Source organism: Myripristis murdjan, chromosome 8 (genome assembly GCF_902150065.1).
Source record: "Myripristis murdjan chromosome 8, fMyrMur1.1, whole genome shotgun sequence".
NCBI classification, from domain to species: domain Eukaryota; kingdom Metazoa; phylum Chordata; class Actinopteri; order Holocentriformes; family Holocentridae; genus Myripristis; species Myripristis murdjan.
In genome coordinates this window covers 22691957-22701139 of record NC_043987.1, presented here as the reverse complement: position 1 = coordinate 22701139, position 9183 = coordinate 22691957, and positions in this window count along the sequence as shown.

Below are 9183 nucleotides of genomic sequence, written 5' to 3'. Positions count from 1 at the left end.
CCTTTGGTTTCACTTTGCGCATTAGGCCTCTGTTTTCTGTTCTACTTTCCTTACTTTTCAGTTTGGGATAGTTTTTTTTTTTTTTTTTTTTTTTTTTTTTCTTGTACCATTTCCTCACCATTTTAAGGCACCATTTAGACCCTGTTATCTCATCCCATTGAGTTTTTATTTGTCATCTTATTTATTTTTTTTTTTTAATTCCATTTGAGGTGAGGTGCTTTTTTAATGTCAGTGCAAAAACTCGGTGCTTGTGTGTGTATGTGTGTGTGTGGAGCCTCTTCATCGGGAAGAGTTTGATTATTTCCAGTGGAAGTAGGATGTGTTCAGTGTTAGACCCCTGTAAGCCCAGCTTTGCTCACTGAGAGCTATTATATTTCTGTTGCAAGGCTGAGAAATGGTGCAAAACAATACGAGCAGCTTGTGAAACACAGATAAACCACGGCCAGTGAGAGAAAGCTGGCCAGAACAAGGTATACAGGTTTAAGAAGGTTTAAGTGGATTTATGCCTGAGAACACTGTCCTTTACATAAATGCATCTTGTGAAAAGATGAATTCTTTGGCTTTTGCTGCCATGGGCGGACCTGCCAGAGCCCAAAACGATGGATCGGAGTGTCCTTAAAGCACATCAGAGCTCTGTTTCAGATTCCTTGAGGATAAAACTATCCTTCAATTTCTATGTCTATCTTTTTTACGCTTACAGTTTATTGATTAATTATGAATAATCTTATGCCAGACCGTGCAACAACAGCATTTAAGCATGAGTGACATTATGATTAATTTACACTACCACTGCCATGTTTTGGTGCAGCTGTGCATTTCATTTGGAAGCAGGGATGGGCGATACCACTTATTTCATTTTCCATACAATACCAAGCAATACCAGAACTGGCATCCTAATACCAATACCGATACAGCATTTCATTTTTAAGCATGGGATACAGATTCAAATTCATAGAACATAAAACATATCTGGTTAAAAAAAAACACATAGTACTGTCATTTTTATGTTGGGATCAACTTCAGGAGAAAATGTCAGTGTCATAAGTATCGATCTGCCCGTTTCTATTTGAAAATCCCCTAATATTTGGGTTTACTTGTGTTTCCAAGTGGCTCTTGATGCTCTGCACTATCAGAAATGTTGAATTTTTCTCGAGTTTGCTCTGTGCCTAATGGGTGCCTCTGAATAAACAAGTACGCTGCATCTCGCCCATCTTGCCTAAAAATTAAACATCAAAATATGCTTGATCGAGACCGATGGGGCTACATGCTTTTATCTGAGCTGAATTCTTCCCTGGGTTGTTTCATGTAGTTTTTCTACTGGAGCTGTTTAAATGCTGTGTGTATTACCAGGCCTATTTTTTTTAATATAAAGCGTCCCTATGCTTACTTAGATATAGATATATGACATAATATATAACACTATATGCAGACTTATGTGTTACATTTACCTTTGTTGGTGTATACATGCATCGTGCATTGCTCTGTTACACACTATGTGACATGCAGGCAAGATTTCTGCCAACATTGTGTCATAAAACTTGTCATTTATTCACATCAGTCTTTATCTTAGAAATATGTCAAGTATGAAATTGCCAACGCCTTATATGCAGAGAAAGGCAAGCAGATGCTCCGTCTGTAATTTTACAATTACTCATATGTGTGTGTGGCTGCCATGTATGGTGCAAATAAAGCTCGGGACACTCTAGAGGACTTTCCCAAGGATACACGTCCTGTGGTGTGACATCCCAGCCACGCAGCTTCTGTGCTCTTCGGACTCTTGAGTCAAAATGTTTGATTTTGTTTTGAGAACTAGAGGGAAACTGTTGTGAGTGGAGTTGTGTAAATTGCCATCCCCTATAACCCGAGTTGTCAAATGTGACACCCTGTAGAACAGAAACCGCAGCGAGATCCAGCAAACTGCAGTTGTTAAGTGTGATATACTCTCCCAACTACGAGCTGGAGAGCGCTGCCTTCAGTGTCCCTATAAAAACACTTGAAAAAGTAAAGCTCACATATTTAGCTCCGACGCTGAAAACAACCCAGTGTGGAGCATTACTTCCAGGTCATTCAGCCTGAACAGTGAGCGTGAATGATGACACCCGACACCATCTGGGGAACTTCAAAGCTCCATATTAGCCGGTAATGAACGTTACGTTACAGAGAGGGTCACTGGGCAATTTGAAATTACACAGTGTTCCTTTGTGCAATTCACACTTCCAGAAAATAGCAGTAAATGCAACAGAGCTGCAGGCCAATATCAGTTCTACAGCATGTGGATAAAGGCACATAAACACTGCGGCCATTGTTCCATGTCTGCATCTCAAGCTTGTGTGACTGGTGATCCAAACAAATGTGTAAATGTTCTCTCCACAACTGCCTGTAGAGACTGTTTGGGCCAAAAAAAAAAAAAAAAAAAAAAAAATCTCTGCTAGTATTGTTTTAATTACAGTCATGTTTTCCACTTCTCTAGCTGTTGGGACATTAATAGTGGGCAGGAGGTAGGCAGAAATATTTAATAGAATGATAAAAGTATAAAGGTGGAAAGTTTTAAGAGGCAACATTTTATGCCCAAGAGGCCTACTCATAACAGCAGTCGAGTGCATAGGATAAACATCTCAAAATTTCAGCTGTAACAGTGTCTATAATGCAGACACACACAGAGTATCTGTTTGTTTATATGCCAATAAACAAATGCAAATGAAAACTGCCTTACATAAATTCGTTCGAGCTAAAGCAGCCAGTTTGAGGATGGTATTAAAAGTCAGACTCATGATAAACACAGTTTATTGGCTGTAATTGTCAAGGGTAAGGGCCTGGCATTTTTCTGTTTTACCGAGGGTGGCACACTGGCACGGTCCAGCTTTGATGGTATGGATTCACACTGAGGTGCTGCACCTCCAGATAAAAGCAGATGTGGAGACTCTGTCTGTGAATACTGAGCTGCATATTTAGCCGCAGTTTGTCCCGCTGTGTCTCTGTCTCCGCCGTACGTGTTTTGTTTGAACTTGTTTGCAAAGTAATGCCGGTATCATAACTCTGACAAAGGCTTCTGGTGCTGCAGCAGAACTGCAAAAAAAAAAAAAAAAAAAAAATAGTTTCCGTGTTTTTCGGTTTGCACTGCAAGAGGAAGAAACAAGCCAGAACTCGCTGTATTGAGTCCCATTTGCTTTTCTCTCCTCTTGCTGAATGCCCCCGCAACTACTCAACACAATGTGCTGTGAGTTTGTTTGTTTGTTTGTCTGTTTGCCTCTGGATGGAAAACAAGAACTTTATGCACAAACACTTGAAGGTAGCGTCATGTAGCTGGACACTTTAGATGCTTTGGCAATGGGAAATTGATCTTTCGATGTCCTCCATGCATGTTTTCAACATCACTACAAAGTGGGGGAAATTGTATAGCCGATGTTTATTTCTATAAGGCAGTTAAAATAATGTCCATGGAGGCGAGGTATAACCTTTGTCTAAATGGCTATTTATGTAGAGTGTAGAGTGGTGTTTCCATGTTGCTGGCTTAAAAAGAAGCCCTAAAGTTTTAAATGAATATGGTCCATGGTGCTCCTTTTGAGGGGCCTCAGGAAGATTGGACAATGATCATATATGATGAGGTGGAAGTAACTAATTACATTTACTCACATTACTGTAACTGATTACTTAAGTCCATTTTTGCTTGAGTGTTGTACTTCACTACATTTTAAATCACATCCATCACAGAGAACAAATGATCAATGACAGACTGTGGCACCTTTCACAATAAAAGCTCAGTCAGCAACGATGAGGAGAGGAACCGGCTTCTACTTTGTTGGTTCTATTTCCAATAAAAGCTGCATGGCGAAAAACAGCAGATGGTAAATGGAGGTAAGGATCATTTAGACTCAACTGGCAAAAAAAATGTGGAATAAGTGGAAAAAAAAAAAAAAAATCAACCCTTGGGAATTCTGCAGAATGCACCTTTAAAAGAATCAAGTTTGCAGTACTTCTCTCCTCCTTTTCTAACTGCATGGAAAAATCACACCAAACACAGTTACTGTTTTGATAAAAGTAACTCAATAACCTTTTCTAGTATATCTAAAATGAAGCACTTTTTACTTTTACTTTAGTAGATTTTTACAGCAGTACTTTTACTCATACATAAGTAAATTATCAGCAAAGTAACAGTACTTCTACTTGAATAGCAATTTGTAGCACTCCTTCCACCACTGGATTTATGTGACAGGAAGCCTAACATTATGTTGTGATCTTTTCTTCCTATGAATAACTAGTAAACCTATAGTAATTCATTTATTGTGATCAAATAACAAAGGCACAAAGTGTTGATGGGCCATAAGAGGCTGCATTAAGCAGTGTTGGTCCATTCTAGGTCATTTTTGATCACTTGAAATCTAACCCCCCGATTGCACACCTGTCTGGCCAGGAAGGGAATCTCCTCTCTATGTTGTTTTCAAGATTTCTTCCATTTTTTCCCTGTTACAGCAGGGTTTTTTTGGTGGGGGAGTTTCTTCTTGCCCGCTATGAGGATTAAGTAAGGGGGTGTCATCCTGTTTGCTGTAAACTTGTAAAGCCCATTGAGACTGTGGACACTGGACTTTAAAATGAACTTGAAATTTTGAAATTTGACAAAATGAAAAAACTGAAAGGAACTTTTGTTATTTGGCAGTTAAAAAAGAGGAAAAAAAATGTAATTTCAGCAAGCAGTTTCTTTGGCTGATGGTTCAAAAGGAGTGCAGATGGACCTCCAGGGCCTCGAGAATCTCATCACCAGGGCGCAGATGTGCTTCAACAAATCCCCGGTCCCTGGTGTCGAAGACGGGAAATATGTTTGACAAGTTTTACCTTTGTCCGGGAGCCAATCTGATTTCATCCATCATCCAATTCACTCTTTGACTGCAATCTAAAGAACACAACATCCATCCCACTGATTAGTCAGGTGCTTGTCTTGTGGCTGGTGGCAGTGCGTGAATCAGGGCTGCCAGGTGAGTTCAAAGCCTGGATTTATCAACAAATTCCTGCTGTCTCCTGTTGAGCGCTTTCAGGGGAAGATCAAGACACCGGGACTTGTCAACAAGAACAAGATAGAGCTCTGTTTTAGCAACTGAGTTAATTTCATGGTTACCTGTGCGAAAGAGGCTTTGCAGCACGGGGAGGACAGCCGCTCTGGGGTCTCTCTGGTTGTCATAGTAGGGAGGAAGCTGAGGTGACTGAGCTGCAGCTGTTTCTGCAGTGTGCTCAGGGTGTCTGTGGCATCTGGGTAGACAATCGGGTTTCTAACAACATACTACAGCAAGAGGTGAAATCCAAGGAGGCTGTGTTAGCAGCAGTGAAGGAGTTGTTTGCTGTGTTTGAGTCATGTGGGTTCAACACTGCTGCCTTCCACCTTAAGAGACAAGAGGCAGGCCCTCGGTCTATTCACACCAAGCTTATGATTGATTCATGTCAGTGAAGTTAACATTACATCCATTTTTTTTCAAAGGCCACAGATTTTAACATTCTGACACTAAAGTGTATCTTTCAGAGAACAAAAGAAATCAGGAGAAAAGTGAGTCTGTCAGAGACTTGCTCTGTTTCTGCTAACCATGATCTGTTGTCGTTCCCCGGCCTGATACAGTTACGGAAACTGAATCTATAGATTTGGACATGAATTTCCCTGACTTTAAAACTAATGTATTTCAAATGGAAGTACATTTTGTGGTTGTATCACGAGGCTGTATAAAGAGTCACAAAGTCCACATTAGGAAGTAGGTGGGGTGGCAGATGGGTCAATCAACACTCAGGCAACCTGGGTTTGAATCCAAGGCGAGACCAATGTTTGTTTTCATAGACCGATACATTTTACAATTATGTATTCCAGCCCAACCTTAACCAAGTGGTTTTTATGCCTAAATGTAACCTTTTCCCACCTGGAAATATGATTTTGTTGTCTATAAATACTAGAAATTGAGCCTTTCTCAAAGTAGTTTTAGCCAAAGAAAATTTGTGTCCACGTGCATTAAAAAATTGACAATTTGTGTCCATGGAATCTGTTGATTAAATTTCATGTGTATTGCACAAACTCCCGTGAGATTGGGTTGCTGTCCCCGCTGCAGAAACCTTGAGAGAAAAACAAAAATAAAAATAAATTCTGACTGCACTCCACTCAGGGCAGAGGAAGTATTTACCACTTTCACACTATTGGGGCAGCTTGTAATGGTCCTTTATTACAGAATCTTTGGTTGCTCATCAATAGGAGAACAGGAATGTGGCAGCAATGTACACAGACACGATGCGATCAGGCAACAGACCATAAAATCTCTGGGTTTGAGTTTCGGCAGGACGGACCCCACTCTGCCACGTTCATGATTCAGTCAGTTTAAGTTTAAGTCTTCACCGGCCTTTCCAGTCTCCTCCGCCGAGTCGCTATTATGATGTCTGCCTCCATTTATTGCCATAGCGCACACGCAGAGAGCAACTGGAGATAAGGCTCGATCATGGTTATGGTTTATATCTATAAATGACAGTCAAACAAACAGAATAATACCACATCATACAGGTATTAATTGGTCCTCTGGGTAGGCCCATACACTAATTAAATGAAATGAATACTGTATCTCAAAGCAAGAATAAGACACTGAAGAACTTCTGCATAACAAATTAGGTTTTAAGGATTCACATAACTGTAATTCTTTAATCATGATTTACAGGTAATAAATAATGCGCACTGCCCACTTACACACAATAATCAGTCTGTGCTCACAAGGCAAACAAACAAAGAGGCCAAAACAGCATTTACCATTAATTAAACACACTGGTTAAGTATCCAGTTACATTCAAATATGAATGTATAAGAACCAGTTAACTGTAATAGTCAGCCATTTGGAAGAGAGCTCAGGTAAAAATGGGTGGATCCATGTCAAGGATGTAAGGGAGGGAGGATTTCTTACTAGTATGGCTCTTTTCGGCATCAGGGGTGGGGATGTTATCATTGATGTGACAGCCAGGTGCTTATAGCTGCAGCAAGCACAACCTGCAGTGGCATTACCAAGACAAGGTCATCTGACCAGTAAGGCATGTCAGTATTCTCATCAAAGCAGGCAAGAAGCTACAGCTAACGGGGTCAGCTGAGCAGCGTAAGACAGGCAGGTGAAAGCAGCTCAGAGTCCCATCACAGTGAACACACTCCGACCAAACACTGTGCCGCTGTCTGAAACATCAAGACAGGTGGTCATGCTTGACCTGACTGTTTCCTGTGAGAGTACGCCTAATGAGAAAATGATGGCAAAGTATCATGGCTCAGTGCCACCGCCAGGGGTGGCACAGACAGTATGTGCCCGTCAAGAAGGGACACGGTTTCTCCACAGGGGCCTGCAGCAAGGCTGGGATTACAGACTTGACAACTCGGACCACAGAGGGAGAGCACAAAACATGCTTGTCCTGGGTTACTCAGCGGGTCAATCCATCCATGTTTCCTCTGACAGGTTTGCGCAGGAAAAGCTCCACAGAAACCAAAGAAGTGACTTCAGAGATGGCTGCAGATTAAGAGGAGCGATCCACAGATTACACATTACACAGACTCAATCCATGGCCTGATCAATCCCAGCTAAGGACAACAATGTTATTGAAAGAGCAGACACATTGATGATGGGGATAATGAGTGGATATATGGATTGACCTCTGCATACTGAAAAGTCATTATTGACAAATATGTAAATAGGATAAAAATGCAGGAGAAAAAAAACAGAAATGAAATGGAAATATGCAATATTCCAGTTTCAGCAATAGACATGAGATCATTTTTTGTGATAAATAAACCTTTTTGGAGACGTTTTTTGTATTGCATTTAACAGTCAGGGAATAATTGTTGCAAAAGTTAAAAATTTTTCTTTAAAAAAAAATCTGAAATCCCATGCCATGTAAGTATATGCCAACATGGACGTCTCTCTTTCTTCCTCTGTCTTAGTTTTTATTCACACATACCACCACACAAACCCATTCCTTCACCTTTTGCCCATCTTATCCAATTAACTAATGAAAAACACAGAAAAATGCAAGTTAAAGAAAAAGTTACTGGCATTTTACACGAGTCTTTGTTGCTCTCATCAACCTCAAAATGTCACAACTCCCAGCTGCAGTTCTCTTTTCACCTGTTTCCTTTTGGTTTTGTGTCCCCAGTCCTAATCAGTCCTCATTATCCTTATACCTTGTATGTCTCCGCCTTCCCTAGCTCATCCGATCCTGTTTCCCTCCAGGTGTCTGCTCCTGCCCAGGACTCTCTTGTTCAGTCATTAGTGCCCTGTGTATAAATACTCAAAGTCTTGTAGTCTCCTTTGTCAGATTGCCTGCATGGCCTCGTTCAGTCTGCAGACAAATCAGACTTGTTTCTCAAATCAAGTCTTTAAGACAGACTGTATGCACTGTTGTTTGCAAGTGATCAGATTGGATTTTTGTGGCCAGACTTCACCAACCTATCTGCACGGGTTGCTGTGGTAACGGCGTGTCAGTAGCGTCACTAACTATGTATAGTGATGCTGGTGATGTGGCTTTCCAATGCAGAAGCAGGTGTAATGTACAGAAGCCTCCCCCAGAAGTGCTAGTAGACAACTTCTTTCAGCGTTTGTAAATGGACTGTCATTCTCTGTGCTGACCTCCACACTGCTCTGCTCGTAGCTGCATGGATTCTGCTCAGCCGCTCTGATGCACCTCCGTCACTCTGGATTTGACATCATTATTGTGTGTTGCGTTTTGAGTGAAGTGAAAGACAGTTTGGTGCGTCCGGACTGAGATGCATCTGTAGAAATCCAACAGGAATGGCATTTCAAACCACCTCCAAATGTGGCTGGGATCGGATTTGCAAAAATCCCATTTAATGTGTTTTTTTTTTTTTTTTTGTCCATCACGTCTTTCTAAAATCAATCTGGATATGCCAAAAAACAGATTTGGGCTGTTAGTCTGAACAAGGCCTTTGTTACTCTGGATGAGAGTGTGTGTATTCCAGTCTGAAGTCCTGTCAGTTTTTGATGTTATCTTGTTCCTGAGTTTTGTGTTTATGTAAGCTGTTATTTTTGGTGAGTGCCAGTAAATACTGATTTTGTTTTGATCCAGTTGGCCTCCAGTCTCTCTTTGCGCTCAGGTCCTGTTTTTTTCCCCTCATTTGTGACATAAAAGGTTTTTTCCTCTTTCTTTTGCTCTTTCCTCAGTACTCACCATACAAAC